This window comes from Lineus longissimus, chromosome 1 (genome assembly GCF_910592395.1).
Source record: "Lineus longissimus chromosome 1, tnLinLong1.2, whole genome shotgun sequence".
In the NCBI taxonomy this organism is placed as follows: domain Eukaryota; kingdom Metazoa; phylum Nemertea; class Pilidiophora; order Heteronemertea; family Lineidae; genus Lineus; species Lineus longissimus.
The window spans coordinates 6,734,228-6,752,482 of NC_088308.1; the positions used below are offsets into that span (position 1 = coordinate 6,734,228).

The 18,255-nt window shown below is 40.6% G+C and overlaps 1 protein-coding gene across 4 annotated transcripts in view; it reads right to left on the reverse strand.

Annotated features, from left to right (window-relative positions):
* LOC135487135 (RYamide receptor-like) overlaps positions 1 to 18,255 on the reverse strand; it is a 91,617-nt gene that overhangs the window by 44,631 nt on the left and 28,731 nt on the right. For 3 of the 4 annotated variants that reach the window (XM_064770560.1, XM_064770569.1, XM_064770551.1), the window contains exon 2: positions 16,098 to 16,174. The exons of the other annotated variant lie outside the window; for it this stretch is intronic. The gene's annotated coding sequence lies outside the window, so the exon portion shown is untranslated. The remainder of the gene's footprint in view (positions 1 to 16,097; positions 16,175 to 18,255) is intronic. 4 annotated transcript variants of the gene reach the window in all.

Genomic DNA, 18,255 nt, shown 5'->3' on the forward strand with positions numbered 1-18,255 from the left:
TTCATTAGATGGATTTTGGTAGGATGGAAAATGGATAAAGGGCCCTAGGGGACATCCAGAGTCATGCCCAAAGGATAGACTAGTCTTTGTCGAACAAATAGAGACTATGGCCATTTATGCGTCAGTGATCCTCAATCTGAGGTTCAGGTAATAAGAAAAGAGGTCAAAGGAAGATTTGATCCTAGTCAGGTACTGTAATAGTAACTATTAACAAGTAGGAACACATTTGAAAGGTTTGTAATTTCGTAAGACAAGTCAGACAAGTTACTTTTCATGTACTGTTCTTAAAACGACCAACAATAAACCCTACCTTGAAGTGTGTTATGTAGGTGTTAGCCATTTATTGCTATTCGATCGTGACAGCCTCCACTTTCCACGGCTTAATTAGTCAACTTAGCACGCTTGCACATCATTAGCCTGGTCCATACATAGGTCAGTCAGTCAACAACATATTATTTCTTGAAAGTATCATCACATCATTGCATATTTAATTTTAGATGGCGTGCAATAAAATGACATGTCATTCCTAGCGACCTCATGATTACTGGTACTTTTGAAGCGGGATGTATTTCCGTCTGCTGCGTCATGATCATCGACACACACAACCAACTATTCACATTCGGTACATTTTGCCCTGAAATATTGTACGTCGTTGTAAATGTCTTTCGGCGAATGTCCTTTCGTCACTAGATTAATACCAAGATTATCAAAAGAACTCCAGTAAGCGTTCAACACACATAGTTTGCCATCCCTTGATTAAGAATTCTCCAGCACTCTTAACTGCGAAATTAGTCAGTCTCGTTGCTGCCTAGTAGAGCTACAGCCGTATGTCATCCCAGCCCAATATCACTTCAACACCTCAATTTAAACGCCTTCAACGGATTTATATTCATTCGATCAATTCTCGACGAATTAGGGATGTTCAATATGCAGATTGAAATCACTTTCAAGATCAAGTGACAACCTATTTAACCACCGTTTATCGAATAGCTGTCATATCATGATATGCAGTGGCGAGTCGATTTTCAGTAACCTTTCCAACTGAGGTGAAGTATCTCTTCAAACCTTTAATCATTATGGCCTGGGTATGGAAAGGGGATTCATGATGTACCCCGGCCCTCCCTGTCTCGTTACCAAAGCCCCAGCTCCTGGTCCAAAATGTTATACTTGTGCTTGCTTTGGACTTGTAAATGGACAAATGGCTCAGCGGTCGACTAAGCGGGATGGCGTAAGATCGAGGCGCCCCTCCCTTCGACAAGTCAACAGCAATCTTAATTGTTCTTGTCAACTGAAAAAAGTGACAGCCAAACGTAAGTGCTCGCCGCCTGTTGTTCTTAAACCTGTGACTACGCCATGTATCTCACAACTTTAAGATTCAAACCATTTTTGTTCTAAAATATGATAAAAAGCATACGAGTAACATAAAATCCTTGTAGTAGCACTGACGCAGTTCAGCAGTGCAATGACAGTAGATCCGCTTCACTACACAACAACGTAATAGAGCGCAGCTAACGAGCCTAGCTTTCTTGATGACAGTCATTACGGTGTCATCATTCGGAGTCTTGATTGAAAGTGGAAGATTTCGTTCTAACAAATGGTGATTGCAAATATCGTGAAGCAAGTTATATTGGCCGTCTAATGATTTAAGACCGTAACGCAGGAATGAAACGAGGACGTCTCGAGAGGTTTAGCACTTTTTAGTCAATTTGACAAGACACCGTCTCTTGTCGTAACATGCAGCACTAACAGCCTATCGTATGTGAACAATAGCGTTATCGATCATCAGGCATGTTTATTGAAATTTATCCCACTCGGTACCAACTCTACATTGTCATGCCGACACACGAGGGTACAACTCACAGACTTCAAATATGTCCTTTAAAAGGCGTTACACGTAACTTCCCTTTAGTGGCAAACGATATTGAATATCACAAGCCGCTACAATTTTCGAAAACAAGGCGCATATGGACGCCTTTATCTTGTTTTTTTATACAAAGTTGCATGAAGGCAACACGGGCTCTGTTCTCATATCATTTAAGATATCACTTGACGATAAAACGGGCCGGCGATATAAGAGAAAAAAGTATGTATAACAACCAGATAAAAGTATACGCACTAGCTTTGTCCGTTCGCTCTAAGTTATACAATTCCAGTTACCATAAATGTTTGCCATTATATTAGCCTCCCGACAACTAATCAGACGGAGAGATGGTATGTTCCACGAGAACCAGAGTACCACGACATCGGATGATAAGCCCATTAGACGTACAGTGATGGACCCAGGCCAGTGCTGAACTGTTGTGTCCTTCATTAACATCTGCCGCCATATAGTGTTTCCTAAGCCGGAGATGGAGTCTTGATACCGACATAGGAGCCCTTTTCTATTTCTTGTAATGAAGTATCGTGTAGCACATTTATCTCATTCCGGTGGCCGATTTGTACGCAACAAGGCTTTGCAAGGGGATGAGTGAATGACAGAATAGGCTCATCTTCGAGGCGCACGAATCGCGAAGGGGGTAGCAAGTAATTAAGAACAGTGTCAACGGTCAAAATAGTACGCATGGACTGGGTCAAGTCGATTTGAAAGGGTGAAATGGATGGCTTTCCTTGAAATGCCGGTTGCTTATATATGGTGTTTCTTAGCTTGGTGCCAAAGTTTTTTTTAGATTTCGGTTTCATCCTATTTTTCATATTCTCCATTGCTCCTTCTACAGCACACCCATTGGCAGCTCCAGTCAGTTGTTCATGTTGCATGTGGCAGATGTAGCTATAGTGTGACATCATGGGAACTAGTCCCTGGAAACGGAATTCCCATAGCGTGATGAGCAATGTTTGGCCTTTGGACCCTTTTAATCACCGTTTACACGATTCTCGATATTCTGCAGGTAATTGGCCTAGTGGCTTGGTCACGAAAGACGATGCTCGATTAATTAATAACCCTGGGGATGAAGCAAGCCTTAGGGCAATTATTTATTATCTATTTGGCCCTTAACTAAGTAACACGACGGGGGCCATAGCCACAGTTACCGCCATCGCGCTATGTTCCGACTGAGCTAGAAATGTCATTAAAGGGACAGCTTGGCCGTAGATTTTACCTTGCCCTGAGGAAAACACTCAGGCTTGCCATTAAGCGCCGCCACAAGTAGTACATATATTATACTAATGCTGATGTCTGATAACGATTTTCAGATTCGTTGCGTTGTGAGGCAGTTTTGGACATGGCTTGTGAATTTCCGGCAGGCCTACGGTTACATCCCGATCTGGAGGGTGGCCCAGAAAACGTTCCCCTCACACAATGGATACACAATAACGTTCCCAATGGTTTATCGTCTGACCGTCGAATTGCTGGTGAAGGTTGTTATCTATTGACGAGTACCACCTGTGCATAATCGAATGGGAAGGACTCGCCTGAGCGAGGTTCTTGCAATTGGCCGCTTTCGATGCGTATGCCTTTATTGGCATGGAAGATGCGACACTGCGAAACATTTTCTTATATTTCTAGAACTAAGGGCGGATTAGATTATGTTGATATCCGTAGCTTACTTCCCCAATATTGCTTAAAGTGACTCATTTAACGTGTTGTCTAGGGACAGAAATCAAAAGGTATATTGAACTTCAACTATAAGTAATATCGGTTGTAATGAATTGGACGGTGAAAATCCTCTGAAGAGTTAAAAAGGATTTTCGGCTGCAAGACAAGGAATTTTGTTCTGGGGAATGATAATTCCAGAGGATAAAGATTAATTGCAGTGAACCTGAAAACTACCTCTCTTTGGTTATCAATGCATTATCATCCAACAACAGTGATCGTCCAGACTACAATAACCTTGTATCGCCCGAGGCAGCCATTAGTAACATAGCTTCAAATAACAACTGAATATACAAAGATTTAGCATAGGCTACTACCAAGTGAACTGTACTGATGGCTTCCTGGACTTTGCGCAACGCAACGCAACGAGCGAAATGGGGGAGCGACCATTATTGTGCCATAATGTACCATAACTAGATATTGTTACCTCTGTATTTCCGAGAACACCCCGTAATGTTTTCAGGCACATCGAATTTCGTGCAAAAGTGAACTTTCACAATTTGTTTACAACATTCCGAATATTGTAATGATGCTCTGATCCGAAAGGATTTACAGTCGTAAAGATTCGACTACCTCATGGAGACAGAATGCTCTCAAGATACTGACAGCATCATCACCATAGTAGTGGCCAATGGCGATAGCGGACAATTCCAATACCGTTACGAACTCAAACAATTTTGTGTCCTGTGACCCCACAGCATGAAATTAGTTTCCAGTGCCTATGATACCATCAACGCCAACTGTAATGTTAGACCTTCTTTTGTTCTTACCTTCCATCAGCCCAACGATATGATCGCTTTAGCCCGACAGCGACAGCTTAGCGGCGAGGTGATCCTATCAGTGGGCATACTAGTATTGGTTTCAAAGTCACCCAATGCTATTAAAGTGTAGCGTCACCGTGAATACGTTTGATGTTGCGGTTCATCCACGACGACATCTCAGACATCAATGTAATTGATGAATCAGGCACAAAGCGAACAAATACTTGACATGGATTGTGTATAAAGGGACAATTTGGGTATGGGATTTCTGGCCATTCTTAATTCACTTATGTGAATGCGTAATTTGATCAGTGACTTAGCACAACAGAACCATGCCTGGTGAAAGCTGCATATCATTAGACTTTCTCTGAGCAAGATGAGATTGAATGCGGAGTGGCAATCAGATTGAAATCAAGATTTTAATTATCTCCCAGCATTTTCAACAAGGTCTAACGATTGCGGCGCGGTTTCCCCCGTCTTTAGAGTGCTATCAGTCAACAAGGATGGCGTATCCATTGCATGTTTATAAATTTAAGATTTTGATTGCCTTTTGGAAATAAAAAACTACTTGAACCTACTTACATTAAATCGTATCATAGACTAGACTTCCGCAAGGAGGATACCGCGGTGACGTCACGGCTTTTCCAAGATGGCGCTGCATATTGTAAACAAACTCGATCCACGGCCAAGGGAAAATCAAGTCATCAAAAAAGTTAGATTTTTCGCATCAAATCAGAGTTATTAGTACTTTTCTGCTATGAAATAAGTCTTCAGACAATAAGCTATCATTTGAATAATGAAAAGTGCTGTTTTGATGGGGAAAAATAGGGTTTTTTAAACCAAATAGCCGGGCACCGATCTTCCAAAATTAGCGATGGTTTCAAAACAGTCTCCCAGATATGGGGCAATCTCTTCATTATCATAATGGGATTTGGAGTCATGTTTACAGATTTTACAAGTTCGAGACCTGTAATACCTAAAACTCGCATAGATCCCCATAGATCCCCTCTATTTGTCGAGTTAGCGCCCCTGTAAGATCATGCATTTTCGGACACTAGAACGAAATCTTCCTGCGGATATCGCGGTTTCGGTGATGATTTAAGGAGAAATTGACTGTTCTTAGAGTTGTATGGGACAGAAATGAGTTCATACTTCATGAATACATGAATATATTATGATATGGGCGGGCTTCTAAGTCAAAACAATAACAAACTCAACTGCATCTCTACTGTATATTGCGTAGTGCATTGCCTAGTGTATTTCGTAGTGTATTTTAGCGGAGACATTATTTCCGCACTTTGGCCACGTCAAACGTCTTTTTTATTCGTGGAAGTTAATCTGCTCTGTAAATTTTATTTTACACAGGAAGAATCCATACTAGGTATTGCAATATTTCATGTCTATTGGTGTTTTTGTGTACAGGAGCGCACCAGACAGTGAGACGTGGGGATGTGTTCAGTGCTGGTGCTGTCAGTAGACTGAATCTGATTGGCCATAGCGATCACTAATATGGGTCGGGATCACGTGATGTGACGTCACCGCGGTATCCTCCTTGAGACTTCCGTAGCCTGTTAGTGACAAAGCGTCGGTTTCTTTTGTGCTGTGGACCACAGGGTTGATGCAGTGCAACTTTGACGAGTTCAAAGATTCTGAATAGTGAGGTTTTGCGAATCGTACAAAATACAAAATACGAATTACAAAAGTTTAGTTACAAAGTCATCCACGTTCCATTTTGCTGTCTTGCATCCAGTGTTATGTATTTTGAAGGGGGATGAATGTGACTGATTGCGCTAACTTGGCCGATGTTTTACGCTAGTTGAAAAACGGGACGTTTTGATATTGTACATGTAAACGAATTTGTAACGTCTCGGCCAGTTCACACCCAGGAGAAGTTACGTTATCACTTGAGGTAAAATAAATCGCTCAATGACACACTCTATATCAATCTGGACACTCAGGAGAATAGTGTCGGTCGTTGTTATCTGAAGTCAAAAAATCACTCAAAGACACTCTCTAAATCAATCTTCAAAGACACACTATATATCAATCCTGACACCCAAGAGAAGTTTCGTTATCATCTGAAGTGAAAACATCTCTCACTCAATAACACACCCTGTATAAATCTGGACACTCGGAAAAACTTTCGTTATCATCCGAAGTAAATTTGAAAGGGAGTTGTAAAGAACAGGTGAAAAGGTGATGAGGCAACGATTATGGTGAAAAGGCCACGGATGTTTCACTAGTGATCGTTACGAGTGTTCAGCAGATTAATATAACTGGGTCCCGGCCGGTAATCAGATTCCATCTTGGGTAGCGTTTTCTTCGTTCTCATTCGACATGATGACAAGCCATCAGTGGCTCATTAGGGTCCTTTTCTTCTCGGGGATTAGAGTTCACAGCTAAGTGGCGGCGTCAATACGTTCATGTGTGTAGGGTATGACATATTCTAGCCATAAGGCCGGGGGAACGTGATCATTGGTTTCTCGTCAATAACTTTGAGCCCTGTGTACATTGTAAGATCATGATGAAGAAATCCCCGTTGTTTTATGGATATGGCATTTGCCAACGAACCAAGCGTCCCCGGTTCGAAGGCATATACATCTACGTCCGGGGCTGCACAAGAGCCGCACTCGTTTGAAGATGATCAGTCACCCCCAAAAGAACACGAATAGCGACTGCTTCTAATTAAATAAGTGTGTGTTGCTCTATCTTATACTGAAAAACAATGAGTAATCAGCCTTTTCGACCACGCTGCGACTGTCTGGCACCAACATATACGCCAAAAAAGCTTTCAATCTACCGTAGCAAGACTTCTCGACCTTGCTGTGGCCGTGATACCAACAAATATTCCAAAATAGCTAACTATCTACCGTAGTCACATCGCCTATCGCTCACATTGCCCATCAGCATTCGAGTTACGTTAATGCAAGCAAAAAAAAATCCGAATTAAGGAGGCTTCGATTCTGACCAATAAGTACAGTAAAACGATTTGCGACTGGCGCCAGCACTTTCAACCTTTGGATATTGCGCTGATGATAAATACTCATCCGGATTCAAATCCCGTTCGAAATGATTGGCATCATCAAGGATTTGGTCCGTGGCAACATTCATTGCGTCAATCACTTGACCTCGCAAAACGTGCCCATAGTTCTATGAATACAGATATTTCACTTCGGCAATTGTTTGACGGGAAGAAATTGAGCAGTATCAATACAGAGAAAAACCAGACACCAACATTCTGATATCGTATGCGTGTGAAACCTGATAGAATGTTCGCGGAATTTCTAAAAAAAACTTAATTTTCATCATTTTCATTTTGACAGGCTTCGCAATATTTTCCAGCCGGGTGTTTTCAATTAAAAAGATGTTCTGCCTTTTTTTGCAAAAAAACGATCGCGGAACATTGACAGTTTTACATTAGTGCAACGTATTTTTTTGTATGCTGCATAAATTGGATACGGCCCACTGACCCTTCTCTATTGCGAGAGTAGGGATGTACATCATAAATATTACATACAGCAATCTAGTCAAATGTCGTTCCATAATGCCGAGTATGCGGCCGTTCGCTATCCTCCAGCAGAGAGGGATTTATCAATTCGTCCGACCCCGCCAGTAATTACACTGGATAGTCCAATTCGAAACAGCGCCTGAGGTATTGCGCCTTCTTTATCTTTCTTCTCCCCCTAAATTTAGTTGCGGGCTTATTTGCCCACGTTGATAGCATAGGAAATGATTTAAGGTCATCGCAAATACAGCTTCATTAACACCAGATATCCGTATTAAACCATTTCGATCATCGATCGCTTCAATTTGAGATAAATCAGTTGCAAGGCTGATTGATTAGTTCCTAGAGACAATTGCACCGCCTTATCTCCAGTCTTCCAATATTATCTCATTGAAACTTGGATCAACTAGGAATCCTCGATTGTTCCCCATACAGTTGAATTCAAAAGCTTGAAGAGCACTGGGGTATCAAATTGAAACTTTGCAATTGCTGAGTCTTTCCTTTTTCAAGACAAACTGGCAACAATAGTTGCCTTATCGAGATAAGGCATTCCTGATGATCTCCTGATACACAACAATTGTCATTCATTTTCTTATCTCAAGTTTTCCAATATTGACACATTGAAACTGGTATAAATTACAGCCTATGTCATGCTATTCAGTTTTGTTAATGCGCATGTAGATTCTTGAATGAATCTAAGTGAATATCTTAACAAAAAACTTTTTCAATAATCGTGTAAAGAGGATATCAGGATCTTTGACCTGAATTGCTATGACGAATTTGGTCCGGTTGTTCAAAGAAAAATAACATACGTAGCGTTAGTGCTCCCTTGATGCATTCATCAAGTCTATTACTTGAATTGCGTCACGACAACATTAACGCCAAGACAGTAAAATCTCTCTAAATACCCTTGACACTGCTCAGCCATGCACCCAAGCTCATCGTCATAGTGGTGTTTGTAGTTCAAACAAGTACAAACACAGACACTTTCGCCACCAGCTATTTACACTTTCGTCATTCATGCAACATAATTTCGAACTTTCACAGCTATGCGAATCATTACACATGCCTCGTGCACTTCCGCACTCCATCTCGCCTACCCCATACACCTTTTTTACTTCACTAAACCACAACAAAGTACACCACCCGATTATAGCCTTTTCGCTTCTCATCCCTGTTTGCGGGATCTTATATAAGTAAAATGCCTGTACACTGATGATCACTATCCAATTAGTTCTTCCTCTCATTCACTTGGCTTCTCATTTTCAGCCTCCACTCCGTATGGTGGTGCAATCAAAGCGTTGACATTTGCCGGATGGCAGCCCAATTTACAATCGACCTCTGTCAACAGCATCGATTTCCAATAACCGTAAAATCTCAATTTTCCGATGAGTAAACGATTTGTAAATCGAAGAAAGTTAATCTTGGGAGGAATGTTGACACCGTCGTTTTAATAAGATGGTCGGAAAGTGAATATTCTCTGCTTTTGTACAGGCTTCAATTAACGGGACTGAATAAAGGACGCCGCCGTATTCAGTGGAATGCTGTCAAATAATTGGCGGATAAAATGCCATGATTTCGATCCAATATGTACTTCTAAGACTTAAGGCACCATCAAAAATTGATCATCACGACATATCAATTATAGTCAGCGTGGTTTCGTCTAGAGATCCCATGCCCCCTCTCTAACTGTAAGCACCAAGAAAGGCAATACATCAAACTGTATTCTGGATGTAAAGAGTTAAACGAAGTTGGGCTGGAAAAGCGAGGTTTCGATAAATCCCGGGAACGCCAACGCCAACGCCTATCTACATGTTTGACAATGTGTTAGGTGGTCAAACAAGGTGAAAGCAGTTTGCAATGGCGCTTTAGGGAATTTACTAGGGCCCCCTTCTATTGCATGCCAACACTGTCTCAGCATGAACTATTTTGAGATCATTATTATCACCTTTTAACAGTGACCATGGCAATATATTTATACTCAATACCAACAGTAGCACAATAGCGTCGTTCTTTCCGCTGTTGTCAAGATCACTTCGTTTATCATGTTGTTCGAACAATTGTATAAAGATTCTGATAACACATTATACGTGAAAGTGCGAAAATAATCAATACTTTTTAGTATTAAATAGATTTTCAATTTATTGCCAAAAAAGTGCCAGAAAACCCGTACTCTCATTATACTTCTTGTGCAGTGATAGTAGTGTGATGAGGCGGCCCTACTCTCACTGCTTGAATTGGCCTTGAGTTTCGGCCTTAAACAGTTTTAATCGGCTCAAAGTGGGAATAGATATTCACTTTAGTAATATTAAACAAGGTTACATTACAGCAGACTCGAAGATGTTTTTTAAATCGTCGCATTTACGGCATTTTGTTCGAGCATTCTGCCGCCTACCTTGGTGTAAATTACACGTGCAATGGAAGCCAATACTGGCAGAGGGAATATACTTGAATATTATCTGCTGCTTTGGAGAATACATCCAGTCTCAAAATAGAATCCAAGAGCGGCACCGATGCCACTCCCTGCCCACCATTTCATCCTACGAATCGGTCACAACGCTCTCAGCGGGTTTCTTCCGCTGTTCGTTACCTCCACTGGAAAACAGACCTCTCGCATCGAGCCTAAATTTCTTAACAGACAATATGTAGAGATATGTGTTAAATGCATAGTTGCAGAAATCGACATTATTAGTCAAAGTTATACTAAACCGCTGAAGAGCAGAGATATAGGGTGTCACTTCGCCGGAGTTATGTGCCCAGTAGTCAATCCATAAAAATACTCTGATCTTATCTGGCAGCCGGCAAACTATAAAGACTGCAGATACTATTATCAGCATCCGAATCACATGGTTGTTCGTGCCCGGCTTTTGGGCTGAGGTCATATCTCGCCGGCGCTGCTCACTGATTTTAAAAACAACTATGATGCCGATATTGCTTAGAAAAAGTACGACAAACGGGATATAGATACTGATGATGGAGACAAAGTGATAATGAATGGCCGTCAGTTCGCCAACAAAGTGATAAGGACAGAGCCCACCTTCGCCCTTGTCTTGCCGTTCACGGAAAAATGTCAGAGGTAACATGACGAACCCTAGCACTACGAAAAGAAATATCACAATCCGTTTAGCTTTCGTGCAACTACACCACGCTTTAGCTTTTAAAGGAAACAACATGGCGAAAAGGCGCTCCAGAGTCATGATTTCCAATGTCATGGCCGACACCGTTCCCGCGTAGTTGTACCAAAACAGATACTCTCTACAGAGCCATTGGAAGCCGTTCCACACTTTGAGTTGATCGTGTAGTATAGCAATAATAGCCCTCTGAAGTACGGAAAAAATCAGGATCATGGAGTCAGAGATAGCCATTCCTTTCATGTAGACACATGTTGATTGGTGTTTGTATCTGGGCAGGGAGAGTACCTTGAACGAGAGGATGTTGCCAACCACACCTAAAACAGCCAGAAGTGGCTGTATGTAAAAGTCGATGAAGCCACTGACCGCATTGAGAACATCCGCATCATGATTCGCTGGAGCAATGGTTGGTGTTGCACCACCATTTTTCATGACGACGCCGTCACTGACGAATTTACCAGAAAGCAGTAGCCGCTGCATGACTTATTAGAAAATGATCATGGCATTAACCTGCTTGAGTATTTATGTACAGGTGATGTTCAGACTGCCGCTCTTCAGAATGATATGAAGTTTATTTTAGTGTGTATATGGCGTTTTACACTTTTCTTGTTCGATAACTCTTTTTAAGTCAACTGGATAGTGTTCACAGTATGCAATGCGTTATAATGTATCCGCATTGGTTGACTTGATGCAGAACATTAGAACACCAGTGGCCTCTCTGATTTCAACCCATTAGGCGTTTGTCGTTCCTTTCAAACATAATCAGATTACTCCAAAGTTTCATCGACAACTCCAAAAACCTGCGCAAGCTCCTAACATAATGTACAGTCAGAGTCGAGTAAACTGACACTACCAATGCATTGCGTACCTTTTGATGTGGGTATATGAGGATTTGGGTTTAATGCCATATTATGAAAGCATTTTACAATGTAAATCAACTTTCGAAACTGACAAAATTAGCCTTTTCACTTACATTTGAATTTCAATTCCAAGTTAGCAGAATTATCTTTGTAGATTTCCACACTGAAGTCCTTTACATCTTCTAAGCGACGTAATTAAACTTTAGCAACCATGAAAAATAGAAACCAATTATCGTTCTGTGTGATTGACTGACTTCTAATTTCCATCTTTCAACAGTGCGTCCATTCAGATTTTTAACATGTTTGAAGCCCTTACCCTTTTCTAACCAGTGAATAACAGCTAGAGTCGCACAAACTGAAACCCACCATTAATTATGTCGGCCGAATCATCAACGGAACTGCTGTAAGAAACATGAATATGATACGACGAGCTTACACATCGTATGATAAAACAATTACATTGTTTAATTTGTTCCCCAAGTAAACGTACAGTTTCTATCATGTTTCATCTGAACCGATCGAACCTGAATTTCCTACATACCGTGATACAGGCCGCAAGATTATCAAAATAGGTCGCGGTCAGGAAACATTCCAAGGGAGCTATCGAGTGCTATTGGGCACAAGGAAGCAGTACGGAGCCATTAAACTGATACTCATAAAACACAATTTACCTCAGCTCTCGTATATAAGCTTACTACACGTAACACTTTAATCTCGGTATCTTTTTCAAGAAGCTAGTTTGAAAATGATCGAGGAGGAAGAATATGGGGATTATTGCATACATGTACTCTGATGAAACACTTCCAGCGTCTTTGGGACTTCATCAACTCATTTTTAAGGGGCATGGAAGGTTTTCGCTGAACTCTAAATATGTTATGATTGTGATAAATGCAACTGCACGTCCCATAAGCCCAATTGACGCTTCCGATAAAAAAGGATGTACTGCGTTTATACCATGTTGTTGACTTAACAACGCGCTTCATATTGTAATTTGAAGCGCATTCTTATTAAATGTATGAGGTCTCTTTGTGTACCGTCATGATTCGACAATTGACAAATGCTTTATGGCATGTGCTCTGAATTTCAATTCAGTTAAGTTGAGACAAATGAAAAAAGATGGGAATGCTGGAACGTGTCTGCTGAAAGGCATAAGACGTTATAAAAGGCGGAAATTTTGGGCGGTTTCTTTTTCCTTTGCGCTATAGATATAGGAAGATAAATTCCAAGCACATATTATTTTAATCATTTAACACAATTATCATTGCATGGTGTGTGCACACGTGGTGACTCATTTGAATATGAAATCAAATGCAGTTCGAATTGAGCTAGTTGTCCATCTATTAGTGCAAACCTCATGTTTTCTTAGTCAACTTTTGCAAAAAGATAATATCATAGCAAACAAAAAGTCGTATGCGCTCATTGCCTGGATCTAGATATTTTTTCGATGATATTTTTATCGCCAATGTTTTCGAGAACGTCTTTTTCATTTCTTCTCCGCGTGTTGTAGTGCTGCCTTAAAAAAAAAGATTTCAGCATATAATATAAGTTTCTCAGTCTATGAACAGTACACATCTCATTCCAATTATCGCCTGATAGGGAAATCGTAAAAAACCATAATCAATCTGGAAAAAACTTGTATGGCTTAATAAATCTTCCATTTTGTGATTGATATGGAAAAAAACTTATGTTCACGAAATAGACTGGTAATTGAAACAAAGGACCAAAGCAAGATATGGCCTTCTTGTTCAAGGTCTGAAAGCGTCTGTCTGAAGCACTGTATGTACAATTTTGGTCCGGTTGATATGCGCCGAACAATGTTTGATTTTTTCAAACATTTAGCGAAGCAGGCTGAAAGTACTTGTTAACATTCCCGCCCCCTCCCATAGTATAGTGGTACTGGCAAATAAGAGACACATATTTGTACTCTATATGGTGTAATTGGAGGCATCAGATGTTGATAATATGTTTTTTCTTATAGTCCGTTCTTAAAGTCCTCAGAGGAGGTTTTTCATATTTTCAAAAACCACTAATAGGTTTTTCATTTTACCAAAAAAACTGTACGGGGTGCATATCTGTGTTGGCCGAAAAACCTTTATATATTTTTGCAAAAGCTCATAAACCCTTATTTCTAGTAAGGGTGAACAGACTATACTCTGACACTCTGATACTATATCCACATACCATTACACTCTGTACATCATAGATGACAGCTGAATAGAAAAAGAAGAAAAGGCTGATTCCGACATAGCGAACATGACTAAGTGCCAAACAGCAAACCCGCGACAGTCACGAACGACTAATCAAATTAGCCAGACTCACTCGTTTACAATCGCCGGCCTCAAATCAAATGCAGCAAGTTGAATTCTGGGCCACTGAGTTTCTGCTTTCTAAGGGATCTTTTTCTCCCAGCAATTTCAATTCTGCTAATGTATAAGGCACGTTGGGTGGTTAAATAGAGCTGCGAATGTCATGTCTTTCTTTCGATTATATTCGTAATGGTGCACTACCTTTGTCGCGGCAGCCGGCGACAGGAAGTTGGGTTTTGTCAACTGTATTAATGATCCGGCTTACAGTCATCAAAGGACCGTAGTCACAATGTTCTGATGATATGAAACACACCTTGGAAGGGATCAGCTGAAATTCCTGGCACAGCTTTGGCTGGGTATGCAGGTGGAAAAGACAGGATGCTTTGATAAAATCGTTATATAACCGTTATATTGATAGCACCTTAGTGTGGATAGTGGATTGAAAGGGCAATGCGGTAACATGTGACTATTTCACCAACCGGATTGCGTCCTTCTCCCAATCGTTTACTTCCATGATACTATTTTCCAATACACCACTGACATGGTAGGCCCTAATTTGTACATGCCATTAAAGGACGACGCTGACGGCCCCTTTCTGACGATTGACCAATCAAAAGCCTTAGAGGTCAAGCCGTCGCCCCCGTAAGACACATTTTGATTCGCTAAGACATGTACAGAAAACGTTAGGAAAATATTCCCGGTTCGATCGTAAATCGCCGATCCCGAATTTTGCAAATTTGAAGGATGATCTCACTTTCAGCCTTTCCTATAAATCAACTATGGAAACGAGTAAAGGAATATTTGTGAATGTTCCATTTCTGAAAACACGTGAATCAATGTCATCGGGTAGATTGGAAAAAGAATTAAAAAATACGTCTCACGAGCAGTATTATCAGCAAACGTCTGATCGCACGCATGAACACCGGAATAACAGCCAATGCCGGATTGACAAACTAATTAATCAGATGAGAAATAAACCTATGGCTCGTATCAATACATAACAGTAAACTGCTTATCATACATCGTCTCAAAAGCAGCAGGTAGTGGTGAATGCACTCTGAGTGGATGTAAAAATTTTCAAGACGGCAGTTCAGGTAGTCATTTTAGAATTTTTCTGAAAGATTCAAAATGGTGCTCGTACGCATGCTTAGGCCTATGGTGGAATACGTCCATGTGTGGGCAACGTCAAATTATGAAGATTAATCTAACCTTACTGTTCCGGGTAAACTCGATCTGGTCTCCTTCAAAGGTTTTCATGTATGATAATAAGCTCTACCGAAGAAGAAATATCAGATGTCCTCCTGGATAGTTGACATCTGCCTCTGATGGGTAGATATCAGTCCTCAGCGGTGATTGGGTTTCGTAATCAGCGCCAAATAAGGTTCGTGTTTTGATTGACGAGATGATGATGTGGTTGAAATGCTGTAATGAATCTCGTCATCAGTTGAAAAGTGGCAATTAGATCATTCGAAATGAACGAGTTATATTTGTGAATGGATCGTGTTCAATTTAATGAAGCGATTTCAAGATTTCAAGAGACTAAATTCAGTGAAAAAGTGCTGGGTGTTGACTCTCCTAAACCTGTAATGACATGACAGACGTTGTCGTTTATTTACCAAATGGAACAAGTCTGGCCCACTTTGACTTTATACTTGTATTCCGTGCATTCTTATGTGAGCTGTCCTTTTACTTGCCTGGCCAACGCCCAATCTGGTGCAATGCCCAATCATAAAAACTCCATTTATCAATAGATATTCAGCTGCAGTATACCAGTAGCAGACATGACATTACGTGTAAACAGCATTAGTTTTAGGAGAATATCATATCAACAAGTCTTCTTCTTGAGAGGATAACAAGTACACTGTACAAACAACCTTACCACAAGGACAGAAAACCAAACATCTCACCATAAAAATCTTCTTTACAAAGTTGCTGCATTACTTACCTGGCGATATTGCCTGGTATAGTGGTAGCATTATTCATCAGGGCTGCAGAACTGGACAGTGCTTATAAAAAGTCGTCCTGAAACAGATTCAGACTCCATTACAGGTCTACATTTGCCCGGTCTCAAGAGGGGATAGAAACCTTTTTAGGGACCTTGTCGGAGATGATGGAACGTGTGCTGCGTGTTAAGATGATCGAGTTGATAATCATCGAGAATATTGTTATGAAAGCAAATGGCAGAAAGGCAGATTAGGGCTGTCCACTTTTCATCGATAAAAAGGTTGTATTGATAAAAAGAATGCAAACATTACAGAGGCACGTCGACTATCATTCCTTCCAGTGTTTTTTTTCTTAAGTGCATGAAGTAGATCATAACTGATCGACTGACGAACATCAACCCGCTGACAACACACGTAAAATAGTGGAAGGCACTACAGTGTACGTTTGGCGATCTTGGCTACCACATTTGCGACAAGGTTACAAAGTCATCGCAAATTTTTGTAATCGAACTCCAACGGTTTTGCATAGTGATAATATTATATTTTATCATGGTACACAGCAGTAATCTTTAATAATTACCTGTTCGCCGAAAATTTGAAAAATTTCAGATAATTCAAAATATGCCGTTCATCTGACTGTCAGTGTGTGCTGTAGCGTGTATGAATTGCTCAATACGCATGTACACACTGCAGCACACACTGACAGTCATCGAGGCTGTATTTATTAGATGCCCCGAATAATAGTGTATATATCAGTCCATCCGATACAGGCGTCTTCCAAAGGCATGGCAACATACAGGAAAAGCAGTTATAGTCTGTTTGTAATAAAGATAACATCACGAGCCCAATAATGATGATGTATCTAGTCATCCCTATGAAATACAGCCCCGCGGAAGATGAATGATGACCACTCACTGTCTTGGCTCCGTTGGCCACAGACGTTCGACTCTCACATTACATGTATGTACAGACTTAGTATCATTCTCGTTCCATCAGCCTCTGAACTAATATCAGCAACGCATAGCTATTTGCTCTTGCTATTTGAAGAGGTCACTCTAGATCTGCGGAAGATATTTGATGGGGGGGGGGGTAAAGGTTGGAACTTTATAACGCAAGCAACGGGTACCTTTTTACGTGTGTTTTCTTTGAAAGAATGAGTATCTCCGTTGGATTATCCTTCGGGAAATGGAAAGTCTTATTCTTCTGATAACAAAACAAACATGAGGCAGCGGACCAAAAACCAATTTCTCTTCACTGTCTTCTGTACAATAACCGATGAGTGCGTGTGCTTGGTTTTGCCGATGCGTTAGGACTGTCCACTCGAATTGGTTGACTTTTTCATTGTTTATGTGAAAGGAAATGATCTTGATCGAATCATTCTGAGTTACGCATCACTTGAATTAATGAAACAACGTTATGTCTGATTAATGAGAATCGTTGTATCTGGTTTGGGTAACTCTCAACCGATATAAACCAGCCACGAAAAAAAAACAGCATACAAATCAAGTCAAAATAGCTCATATGTTACTTCGCTTCGCGACCAGGATTTTCGGAGTTAAGCATTGTCAGTGCCGATGGTTTGAGGATCAGAGTAAAAGCCAAGTGGATATCATTTGAAGGTCAAGAGGATACGCCATGTTTGTTTCAAGATACATGTACATGTATTTCTCCTCGACATTCTAGCAATAGACCTTATCTCAAGTCAAACATTCCGATATGATTCTCATTCAATTCTTGAGGTCTTGTTTCAGTTTTGTGTACTGTGCCTTGTACATTTCTCAGAAGGTTCTTGTTAGATTCCTATAGTTAAGCTCTTACTAAGAAGCTTACATTTAATTAATTCATCTTTTGATAATAATGTGCATACATGTTTACGGAAGTGAAGATCATAACTAAGAATCCATTCGGGGTTTTCGACCTGGGTACCAACTGTCATCGCAGACGGCAATGCCTCAAGATTGAAAGAAAAAATTCTGCCAAAGATATGCTCTGAGCTATGATTGGTTTTCTTTCAGCTAGTACCAGTCAATCGAAATATGAGGGAAAAAACTCAGCTGATTCATTCTTGATGATTTAATATTTGAATTAGTTTCTGGTGAGCTTGTTAGCTGACAATTCAACAGGCGCTATAGCATACCCATATCTCATCCACGTCCACAC